At 42.3% G+C, this 19812-nt stretch overlaps 1 long non-coding RNA gene across 1 annotated transcript in view; it reads right to left on the reverse strand.

Annotated features, from left to right (window-relative positions):
• LOC140843103 (uncharacterized) overlaps window positions 1-19812 on the reverse strand; it is a 32403-nt gene that overhangs the window by 11574 nt on the left and 1017 nt on the right. Inside the window, exon 2 of the long non-coding RNA XR_012120581.1 lies at window positions 9498-9576. This is a non-coding gene — a long non-coding RNA (uncharacterized lncRNA). The remainder of the gene's footprint in view (window positions 1-9497; window positions 9577-19812) is intronic.

The raw sequence follows: 19812 nt of genomic DNA on the forward strand, positions 1-19812 counted from the left end.
ACAGACCAATATCCCTGATGAATGTAGATGCAAAAATACTCAATAAAATATTAGCAAACAGAATTCAACAGTATATCAAAAGGATCATACACCATGACCAAGTGGGATTCATCCCAGGGATGCAAGGATGGTACAACATTCAAAAATCCATCAACATCATCCACCACATCAACAGAAAGAAAGACAAAAACCACATGATCATCTCCATAGATGCTGAAAAAGCATTTGACAAAATTCAACATCCATTCATGATCAAAACTCTCAGCAAAATAGGCATAGATGGCAAGTACCTCAACATAAAAAAGGCCATATATGATAAACCCACAGCCAACATCATACTGAACAGCGAGAAGCTGAAAGCTTTTCCTCTGAGATTGGGAACTAGACAGGGATGCCCACTCTCTGTACTATTATTTAACATAGTACTAGAGGTCCTGGCCATGGAAATCAGACAAAACAAAGAAATACAAGGAATCCAGATTGGTAAAGAAGAAGTTAAACGGTCACTATTTGCAGATGACATGATATTGTACATAAAAAACCCTAAAGACTCCACTCCAAAAATACTAGAGCTGATAACGGAATACAGCAAAGTTGCAGGATACAAAATTAACACACAGAAATCTGTAGCTTTCCTATATACTAACAATGAACCAATAGAAAGAGAAATCAGGAAAACAATTCCATTCACAACTGCACCAAAAAGAATAAAATATCTAGGAATAAATATAACCAAAGAAGTGAAAGACCTATACCCTGAAAACTACAAGTCACTCTTAAGAGAAATTAAAGGGGACACTAACAAATGGAAACTCATCCCATGCTCCTGGCTAGGAAGAATTAATATCATCAAAATGGCCATCTTGCCCAAAGCAATATACAGATTTGATGCAATCCCTCTCAAATTACCAGCAACATTCTTCAATGAACTGGAACAAATAATTCAAAAATTCATATGGAAACACCAAAGACCCCGAATAGCCAAAGCAATCCTGAGAAAGAAGAATAAAGTAGGGGGGATCTCACTCCCCAACTTCAAGCTCTACTACAAAGCTACAGTAATCAAGACAATTTGGTACTGGCACAAGAACAGAGCCACAGACCAGTGGAACAGATTAGAGACTCCAGACATTAACCCAAACATATATGATCAATTAATATTTGGTAAAGGAGCCATGGACATACAATGGCGAAATGACAGTCTCTTCAACAGATGGTGCTGGCAAAACTGGACAGCTACATGTAGGAAAATGAAACTGGACCATTGTCTAACTGCATACACAAAAGTAAATTCAAAATGGATCAAAGACCTGAATGTAAGTCATGAAAACATAAAACTCTTAGAAAAAAACATAGGCAAAAACCTTTTAGACATAAACATGAGTGACCTCTTCTTGAACATATCTCCCCAGGCAAGGAAAACAACAGCAAAAATGAGCAAGTGGGACTACATTAAGCTGAAAAGCTTCTGTACAGCGAAAGACACCATCAATAGAACACAAAGGAACCCTACAGTATGGGAGAATATATTTGAAAATGACAGATCTGATAAAGGCTAGACGTCCAAAATATATAAAGAGCTCACACGCCTCAACAAACAAAAAACAAATAACCCAATTAAAAAATGGGCAAGGAACTGAACAGACAGTTCTTTAAAAAAGAAATACAGATGGCCAACAGACACATGAAAAGATGCTCCACATCACTAATTATCAGAGAAATGCAAATTAAAACTACAATGAGGTATCACCTCACACCAGTAAGGATGGCTGCCATGCAAAAGACAAACAACAACAAATGTTGGCGAGGCTATGGAGAAAGGGGAACCCTCCTACACTGCTGGTGGGAATGTAAATTAGTTCAACCATTGTGGAAAGCAGTATGGAGGTTTATCAAAATGCTCAAAACAGACCTACCATTTGACCCAGGAATTCCACTCCTAGGAATTTACCCTAAGAATGCAGCAATCAAGTTTGATAAAGACAGATGCACCCCTATGTTTATCGCAGCACTATTTACAATAGCCAAGAATTGGAAGCAACCTAAATGTCCATCAGTAGATGAATGAATAAAGAAGATGTGGTACATATACACAATGGAATACTACTCAGCCATAAGAAGAGGGCAAATCCTACCATTTGCAGCAACATGGATGGAGCTGGAGGGTATTATGCTCAGTGAAATAAGCCAAGCGGAGAAAGAGAAATACCAAATGATTTCACTCATCTGTGGAGTATAAGAACAAAGGAAAAACTGAAGGAACAAAACAGCAGGGGAATTACAGAACCTAAAAATGGACTAACAGGTACCAAAGGGAAAGGGACTGGGGAGGATGGGTGGGTAGGGAGGGATAAGGGGGGGGAAGAAGAAAGGGGGTATTAAGGTTAGCATGCATGGTGGGGGGAGGGAGAAAGGGGAGGGCTGTACAACACAGAGAAGACAAGTAGTGATTCTACAACATTTTGCTATGCTGATGGACAGTGACTGTAAAGTGGTTTATAGGGGGGACCTGGTATAGGGGAGAGCCTAGTAAACATAATATTCTTCATGTAAGTGTAGATTAAAGAAACAAAAAGAAAGAAAGAAAAGGGGGATTACTCCTTGATAGGATAAAACTAACTGTAAATCAATGATTAATGCATGCTTAAATATCCTTAATTTTGATCACTTAAGGGTGTCAAATGATCGGCTATGGAGGTACACTTTTGTGATAATATTCCTTTCTCTTAAAAAAAAAAAGAAGCAGTTCCTGTGTGGTGACCTCCAATGAGTTCTACACAATGGTATAAAGGGCATATCAAAGTGTGGGCAAAGGGTCTGTTTGTGTTTATACAGAGGATCAAAGCCTAATTTCGCTACCCAGAAAATGAACTAAGATACGACATAAAGAAGAACTTTCAACATCAGCACTCCCTGGAAGACTCATACCAGAAGACGATCATCAAAAAACCTCAACAAAGATCCAGGTGATGCTGCAGTTGTAGCTGCATCCCACCGGTTCCTGGACTTGACATTGGAATGAAAAAGGAGACATCTAAGCTGGCCTGTGCTTTCAGTAAAACAACAAATTTGACTGGATCTATACTGTTGGAACTCAACCAAGAATTAGGAGAAGTGCAAGTTGTAGCGCTCCAAATCTTACAACTACAGAGTATCTACGGTTAAAAGAACATATGGGATGTGAACAGTTCCCAGGAATGGGTTGTTTTAATTTGTCTGATTTCTCTCAGACTGTTCAAGTACAGTTGGGCAATATCCATCATATCATAGACAAATTTTTACAAATGCCTAGGGTGCCTAACTGCTTTTCTTGGCTTCACTGGAGATGGCTGGTAAATATAAATCTGGTTTGGTTATGTAACTGTATTCCTATTATGTTAATGTGTGTGCACAATTTAATTAGTAGTTTAAAACCTATACGTGCTTAAGTTAGTCTACAAGAAGATATGTCAAAGAAATAATCAATCTTCCCATGTTTTCTTCCATCTGCTACCTCCATAGCTTTTCTTCTTCCTTCCTAATTACAACCCTTAAACAGAATTCGTGCCTCATATCGAATTTACCGAGTATCATAATTCCTCCAAGTGGTAAAGATACCTCAAGACAAATGCTGGGCATAGAAGCCACAGGGCATAAATCTGCAAAGAAGTAAAAAGCTAACCTTTTCAAACAATATGGCTTCTCTCTCACTTACCAACTTTGCATCTCCCTGTATGGCCCCGGAAGATGACTGGTTAGCCAGAGACGGGTAAGATTCCTCAAGGGAGGAACAACCTAAGACAGGCACAGTCACAGGGGGGCCATCAGGTGAGACATTGGGGATCAACAGTGGTGAGGCTTAGAACCTCACCCCCCCCCCCCCGTTTTGATAGAAATCTTCTGCATCCATGGATGTTTTAATGCCCTTGTCTAGCTTGGATTAACACATAGACTACAGGCACACACCTGATCATCTACAATTGCTCTCTTACAACACTAAACTATGTTTTCTACCTTTATCTTGCATCTACCTACAACTTCAGCATTTTATTAAAAATAAAAATAATAATAATAATAAAGGGAGAAATGTGGGATCCACATATAAATCAAGTATAAAAATCAAATGAATATTCATATTTGAACTGATTGTTTATAGTTCATAATGCGTGATCAAAACTGAAAGTTTCTGTGATGACTGCCCTTGTACTGTTCACCATGTAAGAACTTATTCACTATGTAAGAATTTGTTCACCATGTAAGAACTTGTTCGTTATGCTTCAGAAGATTGGAGACTGATGAGAATTAGGCTTGAGGTTGATTAATGCATTGAGCATTGACCCCCCTATACAGGATTTTATTGTTGTTAACAACCATTTGATCAATAAATATGAGAGATGCCCTCTCAAAAAAAACATTGAGACACAGACAGACAAAGACAGACAGATAACTGAGTGCACTCACCAGCCGGCACAGGGCCCTCCAGGTCGGGAGTCCTGGAGGTCTCTGGGATCCTGGACAAGCCCCCAAATGTTGTGCCCAAAGTTACGAATCCCAGAAGACCACGAAGGAACCAACACCGATGCAAAAGCAAAGAGCCTTTATTCAAGCCAGCTTGAGCTCAATCTCTCATCTACACCAACGCAGTGGCAAGATGCCAGAGAAAGAGAGCGCGTTTTCCCCAGAACAAAGGTTTTATGGGTTTCCAGGGCAGTTTGGGGGGGAGTGATGGCCATGGCCCTGGCTAATTTGCTGGGCCTGGGCGTAGTTTGGGGGGTGATGAGTCGTGGCTTTGGTCAGTTGGCAGGGTCCAGGGGTGGTGGGTGTTCTTGCTGACTGGAGGGGAGAGAGGGACTAAGCTCCAATTGGGTGAAATAGGATCCAGGTCCCGATTGGCTGAAATAGAATCTGGGAGCTTGCCCTTTCAAGCTTTTAACAACCTACCTGAAATTTCCAGATTCGCAGCTGTGAGGTTATCTGCCTGTTAAAATCTCTGCCCTCCCTTTACTCCCCAAAACATGTCCTGACCAGAAACAATCCTTTCTTTTCTTTTGCTAATAAATTCCTTGCCCTACCTTCCTGCCAATAAGAACCTTCCATTTTGAACAACTCCTCAGGGCATCTCTCCACTTGCTCGATGGGATGCTGCCCAATTCATGAATCATTTATAAAGCCAATTGGACCTTCAGATTCACTCAGAAATTTTTTTCAACAGAACCTACAATCTGCCTTTGCCTTCCTCTCCACAGTGTTCCCCTGAGATCTTCACATGCCAGCAACTTTCCAGAACGCCACCATGAGGACCCCCTCTGCCTTTCCCAGAAAATGAGAGCCCCTCAATCCCTCTATTCCCCTTCACAGACGCACAGACTCTGTGGGGTCTGCATGGGACTGTAGTAGTAGTGTTGGATTCTCCCTGAGGAGGATGCCGCCCCAATTCACTCACGAAAGGTGTCTCTTGATGCAACAAGCAAGAGGAATTTACTCAGGAACCAGCTAGCTGGGGTCCAAGCATCAGCCTGACACAGCGGGTCTCAACAAGGACCCTGAGCACACAAAGCCAGAAGGTTTTATAGCATTTTCAAAGGGGGCAACATTTTCCACAATCACAATACAGTGTTTTTTCATAGACACATAAATCTTTGGCTGGGGCCACATCCTGGGGTCTGGTTAGATAAGATTACCTTCGGAATGTTTAGGGTGGTTCTAGCAAGATAAGCTTGGTGTGTATGATTAACTGATTTGAGGTCAGCTAACTAAAGGTCACTACATTTAACACTGGCTGACTAACTTGTTTTTCAAGATTCTAATAATTTTCCTCCTTCTAGGTTAGGGGGTGGTATTTAAGCCTTTAAGATGGCTGCACTTATGCTAACTTTTGATTTTTCAGATCCTACAGTAGAACCAATCAAGACAGAGTAGGTTATTCTCTGGAAACAAACCCCAAATCTCAGTGGCTGAACACAACAAAGCTGATTTCTTACTCCTACCACACATCTGATGCAGGCCAGTGGAGGGGCTCTGCTCCCTGGGATCACTCAGGGCCTCAGGCCAGCAAAAGCATCACCTGGGCATTGCTGCTGTGATGACTGAAACAGTGTGAACCTAGTTGGAAGTGACACATGTCACTTCTGGTCATGGTTCTTTGGTTAAAACCAATCACACATTGGTGTTGTAGGACCCCAACCTCCCTGAGAAATAAGTTAGCCTAAGAGTGGCCATCTTGAAGCCCAAAAAGCCATTCTGATATATGACTCAGAGGGAACAACTGAAACCAGGTAACTCCTCTGGAAAAACAAGTTAATCAATCATGACTGCTGGCAGCGCTAACCTCTCGGTTAGTTAATCATAAATGCCGACCCTACCTTGCTAAATCACCCTAGCAGTAAGAGAATGATCCTATCTTGCTACACCCCCAGGACGTGGCACCAACCCAGAAATCATAGGTTTGAAAAATTACTGCCTTTGTAGAATTGTTATCTAATCTGTAACCATGGTAATCCTTTAGGGCTGAATGCCTTGGAAATCCTATATAACCCCTTAGTTAGAAGTGCTTGGGGTCCTCGTTGAGACCCGCTGCGTCGGGCTGACTTGGACCCCAGCTAGTTAGCTTCTGAATAAATTCCTCTTGCTTGTTGCATCAAGAAACGTCTTTGGTGAGTGATTTGAGGCGGCGCCTTCCTCAGGGGAATCCAACAGTGTCTAACTTCAGAGGATGGTAAGTACAATTTTTGTGTACCCATTGGAAGAAGCAGAGCATTACTGACAGCATAGCAACAACCACAAAGTCCAGTCCCCATCTGATGCTTGAGTCTCCCCAGTAAGACACCCACAATGGGGTCCAACCTCTGCCTAGCCTTCTGTAATATGAAGCTCCTCTCTTCAGCTGATTTAACTTGGAGCAAGCTCTATTTGTTAGAAACAAAAATTTTGAATAATCAAAACTGGCTTTGTTAGGCAGAAAGACAGATATAAGTGGGATGAAAAGAGGGTGGGGCCCACCAAGAACTCAGGGAGTTAATAAGATAAAGCCAGAGAGCCAGAAAGGACTCACAGAGTTAATCCCCCTTGCAATGTGAATTCATTCCACATGCCCTGAATCTGGGCTGACCTTGAGACTTGCTCTAGCTAATGCAGGTGAGATAGGGCAGAGCTATGGGACAAGCATCATGAGAAGGCATGGCAAGCCTAGCCCTGGCCCTTCACCTTGATCCCAGCCTTTAAATCCTTAATTAAAAGACAGAATCCTAAGCCCTTAAGTGGGCCTTGTCTCTGAGGTTGCCTGCACCCCCCTTTCTTAGAGTATGTATTTTTAAAAGACTTCTTACTGCTCAACTCACTATGTTCTGTCTCTGTGCTCTCCCAGTGGTGTTTTTGTCACTTTGCTATTTCATTCTATTTTCCAGACTTTAAGCACAAGTCTTGACTCTGTCTCCGTTCTACTTCAGATAAGTAGGAGGTTACTGAGAGCTCTGATTTGGGCTTGCAAGTTCCCGTCAATGAGCTTCCTCTTCCTCTCTGCTTTATTCAAATAAACCTGCCTTTGTCTACCTTGACTCTAGCCCAGTGCTCCTTTGGAGTTTATCCGAATAAAACATTCATTCTGCTTCACTGCTGTGTCTTTTGTTGTGACGGGGACGAGAACTGACGAGAGCAAAGTCAACGCCTAACAGCTTCCCTGTAACTTTGGCTCCTTAGTATTTATTCTTTCCAAAAGGTCTTGGAATAAATTATTCCTTTGTTGAATAAATAAAAGGTCTTTGAACATTTGATGAGAGCTACCATGCTCATTAATTTACTCATTTAATCATACCAGATCCCTGCCCTTGGAGAGCTCTTGGGTGTAAGATGGGTTACCAAGAAGGCAGTACCTTAAGGCATGGGATATGGCACAGATAACCCCCGTGGGTAAAACTGCAGTACTTCCAGAATCTTTCACCTGGCCTTAGTGCATCTCCATATCAATAGGTGTTTCCAAGGGGTGGAAAAAGTAGTCCTTCTCCATATCTATAGGTGATTACAAGGGTTGGGGAAGCGAGGGTATATGTGGACAGGAGGGTTGGGTGGGGTCCCTTTTTGCAGCTGGGTCATGAGAGATAAGGACAAACAGAAGTGGACAATTGCTTGTAAGCAATAAACGGGCTTTTCTGACTTTATTTCTCCCTTTGACTTATTTCAGTTCCAAAGTGAGGCCAGGGTTCTTATTCACAGAGTTGAAGAATGAACTTCGTGAACGAGCAAGGTAGGAAATTTACAGAGAAAGTTTTATTCAGGATAAGAGAAAGTATGGAACTGCCCACAGGTGCAGGGAGGTGCAGGACTGCCACTTGGGGGTTCAGTGTCTAGGGTATTACGCCTGTTGCAGTGGAAGCTGTTAGTTTCTGATAGGTTCAGCCAGAATGTTAGTTATGTTTTAAACTATCTCAGTAAAGGTTACCCAGATTGTTGCCTAACTGTAAACTAATGGGCCTACAGTAACTATGGTCAGCAAGCTGTTCCCTATCACTGGGTCCTTGTGGGGGCCCTTTTCCTTTACCGGGGCCCACACTGTTCTCTAACTGGGCAGGGTTTACTCCCTGCTGCCTCCCTATCTCAAAAAGTTATTTGCTCTGGCTGGGAACGTATTCTCCCCTCCTCCCCCCACGGAGTTACACCCTCTAATGTCATTGGAGGGAAAATCGCTGGTCTCAGAATGAAGAAGGTGGATTAAAGGGGGGCCTTGGAGAAGGCTTTCCAGGGAAAGACAGCTGATGTTGGCATAAGAAGGGGTGCAGGCCTGGAAGATGAGACTACCAGGCCCAGGAAACAATCTGCATTAGGTAACCTAGGGCAAAACTGTCTGCAGCATTCAGAGAATTACAAGGAAGACTGGAACAAAGGGTGTCTTTTGGGGAGGGACTTGAGATGAGGCAGGTGTCTATCAGGGAAAACCCTATGGCTAAACTGAAAGTCTGGAATCCTGAGCCCTATTGAAGAATTTTAAGCTTAAAGTGTACATGAGCTGATTCACATTTTAACAGCCTCATCCTGGCAGCTGGGGGCAGAACAGAGCACAGGAGACAGCCTGCATCTGAGAGTGCTAATGCCGTAACCCCAGGTGGGGCGATGAGGCCGGAGCTGAAGCTGTGATCTGGTAAAGGGGGCAGATTTGAGGATGGGCAGCCCTTGGCAGTTAATTCCAAATGGTGAGGTAGGATGTGGTGGAAGGCCTCAGATGCCTCCCCTACTTCTAGCTTGGGCAACCAGATGATGTAATTCACTGAAGGAGAGACATTTACAAAGATCAGTGGGGAAAGTTTTTGTCGAGGTCAGTTTTGGACAGGGTGAGTTTAAGTGGCTGTGTGACTTAGTGATGATGCACTAAGCAATATAATATGCAGTATCTATCCAAAGGGGGCTAGACCAAGGTCATAGACTGGGGAGTCATCATTCTGTGAATAGTTACTAAAGCCATGTGTAGTGCTGACACACAAACCATAATTTTTTTACATATAAAGGAGAATGAAAGTACATTTACTTACAAATTTGACCTGTCCCTTTCCAGTGGCTTAATGATCCATATCTACTGTCCATGATGCTTTACATTTTAGAATCGGAAATCTGGAAAAATGAATCACAATCAATGGCTTGCTTGGTAAGCATGGAATCAGACCACAGGGAAATGGAGAATGTGAGAAATATCGCATCCAAACATGCAAAGGTCTGATGAGCCATCTCTGCCCCACATTGGAGAATACATCTCAGATAATTCAAATGCTCACTTCTCCTGCACACAGGCTTTTTCTCTCCCTGCCTGTGCTGAACATTGCCATGCACTTGCTCTTTTCTCTCTCCTAGGGTAACTATATCCATTCTGTTTAGGCAGTTTTTTTCCCCAGTCTGGTTACACCAATTGATAAGGTTAGAGCTTTAGGCCAACAAATGCTGACACATATTCCAGAGACCAAGCCTGGGTTAACATTTTTGGAGCTCAAGTGTTCTTGGAAACTACTCACCGCACATGCCCAGATTATTTTTTTAAATTTGGAGCCAATCTCATTCATTACATGTTGGTTTTCCTAATTTCATTTTCAAAGGAAAACCTGAATGCCAAAATTGCAGGCTACCTTGCTGTCACCCTGTGGTGTAATAGAAGATATATTTGGCATCTGTCCCTCATTTCTAACACAGAGCTCCTAAACCCTTGGTATTTCCTGAGTGAGTGTCTTTTATCATTCATAATGAGCCCCTTTCCACTACACCTAAGTTTATACTAATGAGGTGACAATGACACAGAGTGGGGCCCCTAAATAGCTTCAGGATGAGGATTGGTCACCAGAAAGACAGAACACAGTAACTGATTAGAGGATGGGAACTTTCAGTCCACCCCACCCCAGTCTCTGGAGCTGGTTTATAACAACTCTTGAGCAAACAGATTCAGAGAGCTTTGGGTTTGTGAACACACTGACTCACATGGCTTCACGTTGATTCACTGGGAGGGTGTTGTGACCAGAGAGGGTCTGGAAGTTCAGCACCCTCTCCTGACACCTTGCTTACGCAGCTCTTCCATTTGGCTGTTCCTGAATTGTAAACTTTATAATAAACTATTGAATGTTAAGTATTTTTCTGGTTCTGCATGTCATTCTAACAAATTATCAAACCTGATGGTGGAGGGCCATGGGAACCCCAGATTTGTTGTCAGCCAGACGGAAGTGTGGAAGTCTGGGCACCTGCCATGCGCAGCTGGTGTCTGGACTGGGGGCAGTCCTAGGGGACTGAGCCCTTAGCCTGTGGGGTCTGGGCTAACTTCAGATAGTGTCAAAACTGGGTTGAATTCTGGATGCCCAGCTCATGTCAGAGAGCTGAAGAATTGGTGTAGAAAATAACCCACACACTGGTGTCAGAAATGGTGTCAGGAAAACCACCCTGCACACCCCTCTGTGTGAGAGAGAAAAGCCACAATCTTTACTGCGCTTAACAAATATCTCACTATAGAAAACAAACCTTTATCACCAGCTGCTCAGCATTAGGGAATCATCAGCAACTATTGGTTATGTCTTTAGAAGATGCATTCAGTAGAAGCTAAGAGAAGCTGGTCAGACCCCTGTGGATTCAGTGACAGTAATTATGAAGCATGCGGAACCCTTTCCTCTCCCTAAGGTGATGCAGCAGGGGCCTCTTGGTGCCTCTCTGATCTGGACCCGCCTCTTCGCTGGTTTCTCCCTCTTGGCCCACTGACCATGAGATCCAAATGCTGTGCTTGAATTACCAGCATGGCCTTGGATCTCAGCTTGCCTAAGGTCACTGACTTTTAGCTTCCTCTTGGCTGCAGACCCTGTAGTCCCACGATCAGTCCAGACACACTTCCATAGCAGACTAAGCTCCTTGAATCCCCAAGCATCTAGGCAACAACTTGTCTGGTAGAGGAGTATAGACAGAGTTTATTTTAAGAGATATTTGACAAGTAGAAAACTTCCAATCATGATGACCAAATTTTAAAAATCTCATGTCCTATGATATATTATTAAAGATCTTGGAGATGTCTAGCCTTCAGGAAGGAGAAAATTTGAGGGAAAATTGGATAGTGGTTTTCAAATATTTAAAGGACAATTAAGAGGAAGATCAGCACTTGCATCTATTGTTAGGCAATTCAAAGAAGCAGATTTCTATTTAACATCAGAGAACTAGAAATTCTGCGCTGTGAGTTAGCACACCCTCACTCACCCTGTCACTGGCAGTATTCAAATGTGACAAAGAAGACTGAGCTGTAGGGATGCTGTAGAAGGGGCTGTAGATTACCTCCGAGGGCCTCGCCCTCTCCAGTTCTATGTGGACTCCGAAACACAAGGGCTACAAATCCATTCACATAGGACTTACTCAAAATAGAAGGAAAGAAGAAAATAGTATTTTTAAAAGCTCAAATAAATAAAATTAATTTAGAAGACAAGTATCCAGCTTGAGTAAATGAATTTGAACAATGTAGGAGCATTTAAAATGTGAAGAAATGATGAGTACAAGAATTCTTATAATTAAATAGGTTAAAAGTGCTGTAATGAAACTCGATGTGAATCTGTACTATAGAAAACCAGTGGAATGTGCAGTTATAAAAAGCAATGAGTTAGTACAAAAATCAAATGAATATTCATATTTGACCTGATGGTTTATAGGTCATATTGCATGATCAAAACCGAAAGTTTCTGTGATGAATGCCCTTGTACTGTTCACCATGTAAGAATTTATTCACTCTGTAAGAATTCGTTCACCATGTAAGAACTTGTTCGTTATGCTTCAGAAGATTGGAGACTGACGAGAATTAGGCTTGAGATGGATTAATGATTGTACATTGAGCATTGACCCCCCTATACTGAATTTTATTGTTGTTAACAACCATTTGATCAATAAATATGAGAGATGCCCTCTCAAAAAAAAAAAAAAAGCAATGAGTTGAGATGACCCACCTTCAGTTTTTCCAGAAAGAGATTATCAGTCCCATAAAGCAAACGAAACAATGGAGTACAGACTGACCCAGCCACATGTGGTCCCTGCGCACCGCCTCCTCCAGCATGGCAGGGCAGGCTGCACCTTCCGTATACATTTGGGGCAGGAAGTAGTAGGAGATTTGTAACTCCCCCACTCCCAATCAAAAAGAACCCCCTTCCTATTTATTAATGCCGGAAATAATTCCACACAACGTCATTGTTTAACATGTTCAGACCTGCCACTGTGATGACAATGACACGTCAGAGTTCAGAGGTGGGCTTATCCATTGAGCTCTGTCCTAATGGACAAGCCCTAGGATGGTCTATTTCTGAACAATTGTGGGCAATGACAGACCATAATAAAATCAGTACTGCCATCAAAACACTGCCCCTTTCTTTGTTGTGCATTACACTTCCTACTTCTTAAAATCCTTACAAGAAATGGTCTTGCCAGCCCAGTGTGGTCACACCGATTTGCAAGGACCTCTTCCTCTGTTCTACCCGTGCTCTTCCTTTGTTACTTCATGCCCTTGAAACAAGAATGGCTCGAGGGAATAATTTAATTCCAGCGCCCTCTGCTGGTCCTGTGGAAGAGTAAATCTAGTTGCCAAATTTTTCACACTTGGAAAGCTTTCTGATGATTTTATTAGCTCCAGGGACCTCACATTTTGAAACTGATCTTTTAAAAAAACTTCATCTGTCAAGTAATTACTAAATTTTTTTACCAATTTTCACTTATCGAAGTCATGCAAAAATGCCAGTCAGAATCTGTGATCAACGTGCAATAACTAAATGGATATCTGAAATCCAGTTCTCAGTTGGCCTCTTGACCCAGAGCCCTAGTAATTTCCACTCCATTGCAGTTTGGTTATATGAGTGGAAAGTTGATGTATTCATAGGAGAAAAGAGAGGAAGATGGAGAAATATGATAGGCTCAGCAGAGCGTGTGGGCTTGGGCCTGCGTGGGGAAAGGTAGCAGAGTAGGGAAGTCTAGAAATAGAAAAGGCAAAGCATTGTCTGAGGGCAGGACCAGGTCCTGCCCACTGTTTCAACCCCAGCACCTGACCCAATGCCTGGTACACCAGAGGCTCTGAAGTATTTGTTGAATTTTGTAGGTTTTATGCTTACCAATTCTAGAAATGCTTTTAGCTCAGGGCAAAGCCTCATCACTACACTAGTAAACATGACTAAGATTAAAGCCGAGGGTCGCTTGTTCACTGGTGGAACTGAACTTGCTGTTTGGTTAAGTTTTGTAGGGAAATGGTTATATTTTTGGGAAAAGATGAATGTATCTCAAAATGATTTTCAGTGTTTGATTTTTTAAAGTAAAAGATATGTTTTATTGTAATATAACACACAAATGGAAAAGTATCCAAAGTAAACACAATTGTCTATCCAACACTTAGATCAAGAAACAGATTATCTTGGAACTCCATCATCTTTGTACCCCTGCCGGAGTCCAGCTCCAGTGGGGGTGGGGTTGAAGCCCAAAAGGATGAGATGGAGTCGGTGCATGGAGAGACAGGACACAGAGTCAGATGGAGGTGGTCTCTCGACAAAGTGCCGATGACAGCTTTATTTATACCATTTTGCACAAGGATATGATTATTTTTTTATTGTTCTGTTGATTAATTGGTATAGCCTGTTAATTAATAGGTATAGGCAAGCTTTTTTCTTTCTTTTTCTTTCTAATCTATTCATGGTTAGTCAAGTGTTAGACAGGTGATCTTTTTCTGTTCCTTGACCGAAACTTTTCCTAGCAACATGTACTCTATTGTGTTTCTTATTTCTATGCAAAGCGGTTTCTAAGTAATGCATGTGACCACAGAAACGTGCAGCATGTAGCAGTGACTATGGAGTCTATCAGCTCAGGGTGAAATACAGGTCACTCACTACCACAGTTAGCTAGGCAGGTATCATCATCTATATTTCTAATGCAATGGGTACATTTTATTTCCTCGTAATATTTATTCTATCATAGGTAGATGCAAGATAAAGATAGAAAGCATGATTTAGTGCTGTAAGAAGGCAAGTGTAGATGATCAGGTCTGTGCCTATAGACTAGGTATTAATTCAAGCCAGACAAGGGCAACAAAACATCCACGGGTGTAGACAATTTCTCTCAAAACTGGGGGGGTGAGGTTCTAAGCCTCACCTCTGTTGGCCCCCATTTTCTCACTTGATGGCCCTCCTGCGACTGTGCCTGTCTTAGGTTGTTCTTCCCTTGAGGAATCTTACCCGTCTCTGGCTAACCAGCCGTCTTCTGGGGCCATACAGGGAAATGTAAAGCTGGTAAGTGAGAGAGAAGTAATATTCTTTGAAAAGGTTAGTTTTTCACTTCTTTACAGATTTATGCTCCATGGCTTCTATGCCCAGCACTTGTCTTGAGGTATCTTTACCACTTGGAAGAATTATGGTTATTTGGTAATTTCACATATTTGGCACAAATTCTAGTAAAGGGCTGTAATTAGGAAGGAAGAAGAAAAGCTACAGAAGTAGCAGAGGGAAGAAAACATGAGAAGATTGATTAAGTGTCAGGCAGGGTTATTCTATTCAATATTCTCTCATAACTCTATTTCTATAAAACTCTCCATCACTAGTTTCACTAGCATTGCAAAAAAGGGGACATTCCCACTTAGGTGGAGATGGGGTAGTCAATGTTTGACTAGCTACCTGCAGGTTTTGGTGTTCCATGCCAAGATTGCCATCTGGTCCCTGCGTGTTCCATTCTTCAGGAGCACTGTCCTGAAAAGCTTCTGGGAAGTTTATGTTCTCCTCCTTTCCGTGCTGCTTATCAAAGGTTAGCTTAGTCTTTGGCAAAAATGCAAGCAAAAGCAAAGCCAATAGTATAATGGAGAATAACAAAATCAAGGTGGGTAATAGGGGGAGCCAGCTGTGAAGGCCCCTGCTTTGCAGGGATCTTCCTCCAGTCTGAGCTTCGCTACACAGCTTGAGTAGCATGGCTCCCGCCATATACCCCAACATCTTGGTTCCCCAGAAGCCCAACTGGCATTTCCTTCCTCTCCTTCCTGATGCCCGTTCTACTATCATGACTTCTCACAGCACAGATTAGTATGGCCTGTTTTTTAACACACACACACATAGAATATACTCTGTGTCTGGCTTCTTTTGCTCAGCATTATTCTTGTGATGGTAATTCATGTTGTGAGTTGCAGTTCGTTCATTCTCATTGCTGTATTTTATTGTTATCTTTATTTATAAATACACCACAATTTTTAATTGATTTCTTATGATGGGTTGCTTCCAACTTTTCACCATTCTGAGCAGTGCTGTAGAGCTCGTGTGCACTTCCTTCCTGCACATATATATGCATTTCTGGTGGTCATATACCAGGGGTAGAACTAGTACTTCTGGGTCATACATGTGTACATGGTCAGCGTTTGCAGAGGCTTCCAAACAGTTTCACAAAGTGATTGTGTCAATTCTGTGTGTTAGCTTTCGTAGACACTAACAAAACTCAATGCCAGAGATATTCAGAGGGGATAAAGGATGGGGAGTGGGGAGATTATCCCTAAGCCTATGATTTGGAACTTAAGGGGACTTTATGGAAAGGAAGAAGAGAATAGTCCTCAAAGGGACAGGGCCCATCAGTCATTAGCTCATCACTGGAGTGATGTGGAAGCCTGCTTCCCAAGGATGAGACAATGAAGGCAGAAAATAATACAAAAAGTGGGGGAGAAAAGAAGGAAAAAGATCGGGATGGATGCTAACCCAGAAGGCCAAGGCACTGCTAACAGTTTGATCTTTTTAACAAAGGCATGCTCGTGTCCCAAAGCCTAGACTCCCATAGGGCGGGTTGGCACCAGAGGGCAGCAAAATGCTCTCTGTATTTATACATTAGTGTCTCCACAACATTTCCTGAACTTGTCTGGGGCTTTGTGACTTAAGGATATTAATGAGGACAGCTCTTCTCTCTTAATTTTGGGATAAGGCCTTTCACCACTGCTGATACTCACAAGAAAAAAACAAAAGCTTGTTGTTGAGGTTCCCCATAAGGTTTTGGTAGACAGTTCTGTTTGTAAATAAGCCAGAGTGGAAATGCCAGATGCCACCGATAGGAGAATCAGATTTCCCATTTCAATGTGCTTGTCCCCCTTTCATCTGGATTCAAGGCTTTCCTCTGAATGTCCCAGGAAACCTGTTTGGAGAGGGACTCAGAACTACCCCACTCTGTGACCTTGGTCATTGGAAGGCACTTAAAGCATTGCAGAGAGGAATGCAATGTTCTGTTTATAGAGGAATGTGATTGTTAATTATGAATCCCTATAATATGTGTGTATTTTATACCTGTCTCACTGCAATTCAGAAGCAGACCCTCCAGTAGTTCTGGAACCCTGTCAGCTGAGGTTTTGCCCGACACTTGCTGAGACAGGGAACTCCTACCTGGGCTCTGACCCTGCATATCTGCCTTTTCTCAAAGTGACTTTCAGCTCCAGGACAACTTGCTCTGCAGCAGATGTCCTCACAGAGCAAATAGGGCCTGCCTATCCTTGCAGACAGCAGTCAGGTTTACACTTGCATTAATGTCCTTGGGGCCATTTTTGTGAATTAAACTTGGCACAGCCCTGTTTGTTTGCTTTTGATCTGACGCACTGGACAAGGAGTTCAGTTCATTTGCTGCCTCTCCAGCAACCATGTCCAAGAGCATTATCCGGTAGGAGGTCTAAGGAAGCTGCCACTATCAGCAGCCAACAGGCACACTTGAAAATTTATGAACAATTTGTAAAAAAACAGTTCTTTCCTCGGTGCTTTAACCACCCAAACACGGAGATGCTGACTGAGCCCATACAAAGAGGGGGAAATCGATACAGGCCAAGCACTCAGTGTGGCTCCAAGGCACTACAGAGTCTAGAAGCTTCTGGTTTGCCTCTAAATAATACCAAGGGTAAAAAGAACTGGCGTGGCCAAAGCTTAGCTTGTCTAGCCAGTATGCAAATCAATTTGCTCACATCCTCCAAGTTACAAACATTCACCTTTTGACCTTGCATATGTACAAATGGGCACCTGCCAAGCACCTGACCACCAGCCACCTGGAGACTACTTGAGTTGCCCCCCAAATCAAGAAGTGACAATGCTCTGGGTGAACACCATCTAGAGGCAATTTAAGAAATTATGTATCTCTCTTATTCAACCAAATTTTCTTCCTCTTCTTTTTGTAAACTGCTTCTGAGGGACTGCTCATCCACCCTCTTCAATTGTCTTTAGACTTTCCAGCTTTCAGACTCAGTTAATTCTGTCTAAGCAACTCCACTTGTCACGTGAAGACACACACACTTTAACCCCATTCCTCTTTCTGTTCTCTTTCAACGCTGGCCTGGTTACCTTAAGGCAACATTTTTCCCCTCTTAAAAGGCACTTTATCTTGAAAAACAAGGAGAAATTACTTTAAATTCCCTAGAAACGTTAGGTAAAAGCAAACTACCCTAAAGGTAGGAATATTATCAAATTCTGGAACACTTGAAAGTGCACAGAAATCCTGTTCAGAATTTTATCAAAATTATTCTTCTATCCCTTTATCCTCTCAAATATCCAAAATAAATAACCACTATTCCATACTTATTATTTCTTTTGTTTTGCTGAATTACTAATGCTATAATAATAACACCCCCCCCCTTATTACAAATGTACAGTATTTCATTGTAAATATGGGGTTAAATTATGGATTAAATGACCCTGTAGACTAGACAGGGGATTTAATCTCTTAGACTTTCAAGCTTTTTAAGTTCTACACAGTGGATAATAAATGAAGTTTTGGAGCACAATCAGCATGTTTATAAGCCACGGACAGACTGTAGTAAAATTCTGGTCTGCTTCTCTTTCTAGGTGTCAGCCCCAACGGATCTTGCTGTCACTTCTGGCCTTATTTAGTTTAATCCACCCTGAAGGAAGCCATCAGTTCTGGGCCAGCTTGCACAGAATCCTGGTGGGCAGTAGCAGTAGATTATTTGTATACCCAGTTTCTAAATGTTAATAACTATAATGCCTGATCCTGACCAAATCTTACGTAAGGAAAAATGTTAGGGGACAATTCCACAGGGAAAAGATTCAGTGAGACACAGAAGCCTGCACTTAACTACCATCATATTTCATCTTCCTCCCTGAGGCTGTGTCCTCATCTGAACTTCAACAATTAATCTTAGGAAGTAGCACAGTTTTGTTGAAATAATGAAAATATAGAAGTTATTGACATGTAGGTAATTTAACATTTGAGACCCAGAGGTTATAAAAAGGCAAAAATTGCATAATCACAAAATATTGTCATGGGGGGGAAATGTACATGTTTGCCATCATAAAACTTTTGGAAATCAGATTGAGGAAGTTTTCTAGCCACTTATCTCTATCCAGTTTTGGAAATGTATTCCATTTTAGATCTCTCTCAAGTCTGACTGACTCTTGATTACCTGTGATCATGATAGTGGTATGTTCCATATATATTCCATAGACAATTCAAAAGCTGACAAAAGCCACTACTTTTAAAAGCACATCTAGGTCTAGTAGACAACATAATAAGCTAATCCAAGTCTCTCTCGCTCCCTGCTCTTGACTAATTTCTAATGGAGAGCCTCCAGCCTATAATGTGAATATTCTTCTCCTTGACTCTGGTTCAACACATGAGTTCATGCTAGTGGAGCTGCTGAGGAATGTCCTGACAGCATTCAAACAGCATAATCTAGTCAATAATTTACCTGCTTTCCATCCTTTATCCATATACCCAAGCACCTGCACCAAGCAGGGTGTTGAGTAGGGTTCAAAACATTCTAATTAGCCAAATTCAAGGATGGCACATGTCCCACAACTGCCCTAGTTTAGGATTGAGGAGACTCAATAAATATCATCCCTCTTCCTGTCCAAGTTCAGAACCAACTGAGAAAGAAACACAGGAGTCGGACAGATGGAAATCAACTATTAATGATACAGACCTTGGGAACCTGGCTTGAATGTGAAAGGCAAGCGGACTTATTACTGTTGCCTAAGTTAAATTTCACAGGCTTCGAGCCACTCCAACTGGGGGGCTGCAACTGCTGTTCGGGCTTGCCACCTAATGGGGATAATAGGCCAAAATAGCATATTCTCCACAGGAAGGCACTTTCCAAAAAAAGAGAAAACAGAAGGGACTAAACAGAGGAGTGCCAGAAGTGCCTCATATGCCCAGTTTCTTCTCTCAAACCCATTAATCTGCCAGGTCACTGCCACCTTCCCCCACACCCCAAGAACAGGCAAGAAGGCAGCAAGGGGCAAACAGAACTACTCGGTTGCTGTGGTTCTGACTCCAGCCTGTATCACAATCACCTGGAAGGCTTGTGCTAGCACAGGTTACCAGGCCCACTTGGGAGTTTCTGATTCAGGAGGACTGAGT

This window comes from Manis javanica, chromosome 8 (assembly GCF_040802235.1).
Source record: "Manis javanica isolate MJ-LG chromosome 8, MJ_LKY, whole genome shotgun sequence".
Classification (NCBI taxonomy): domain Eukaryota; kingdom Metazoa; phylum Chordata; class Mammalia; order Pholidota; family Manidae; genus Manis; species Manis javanica.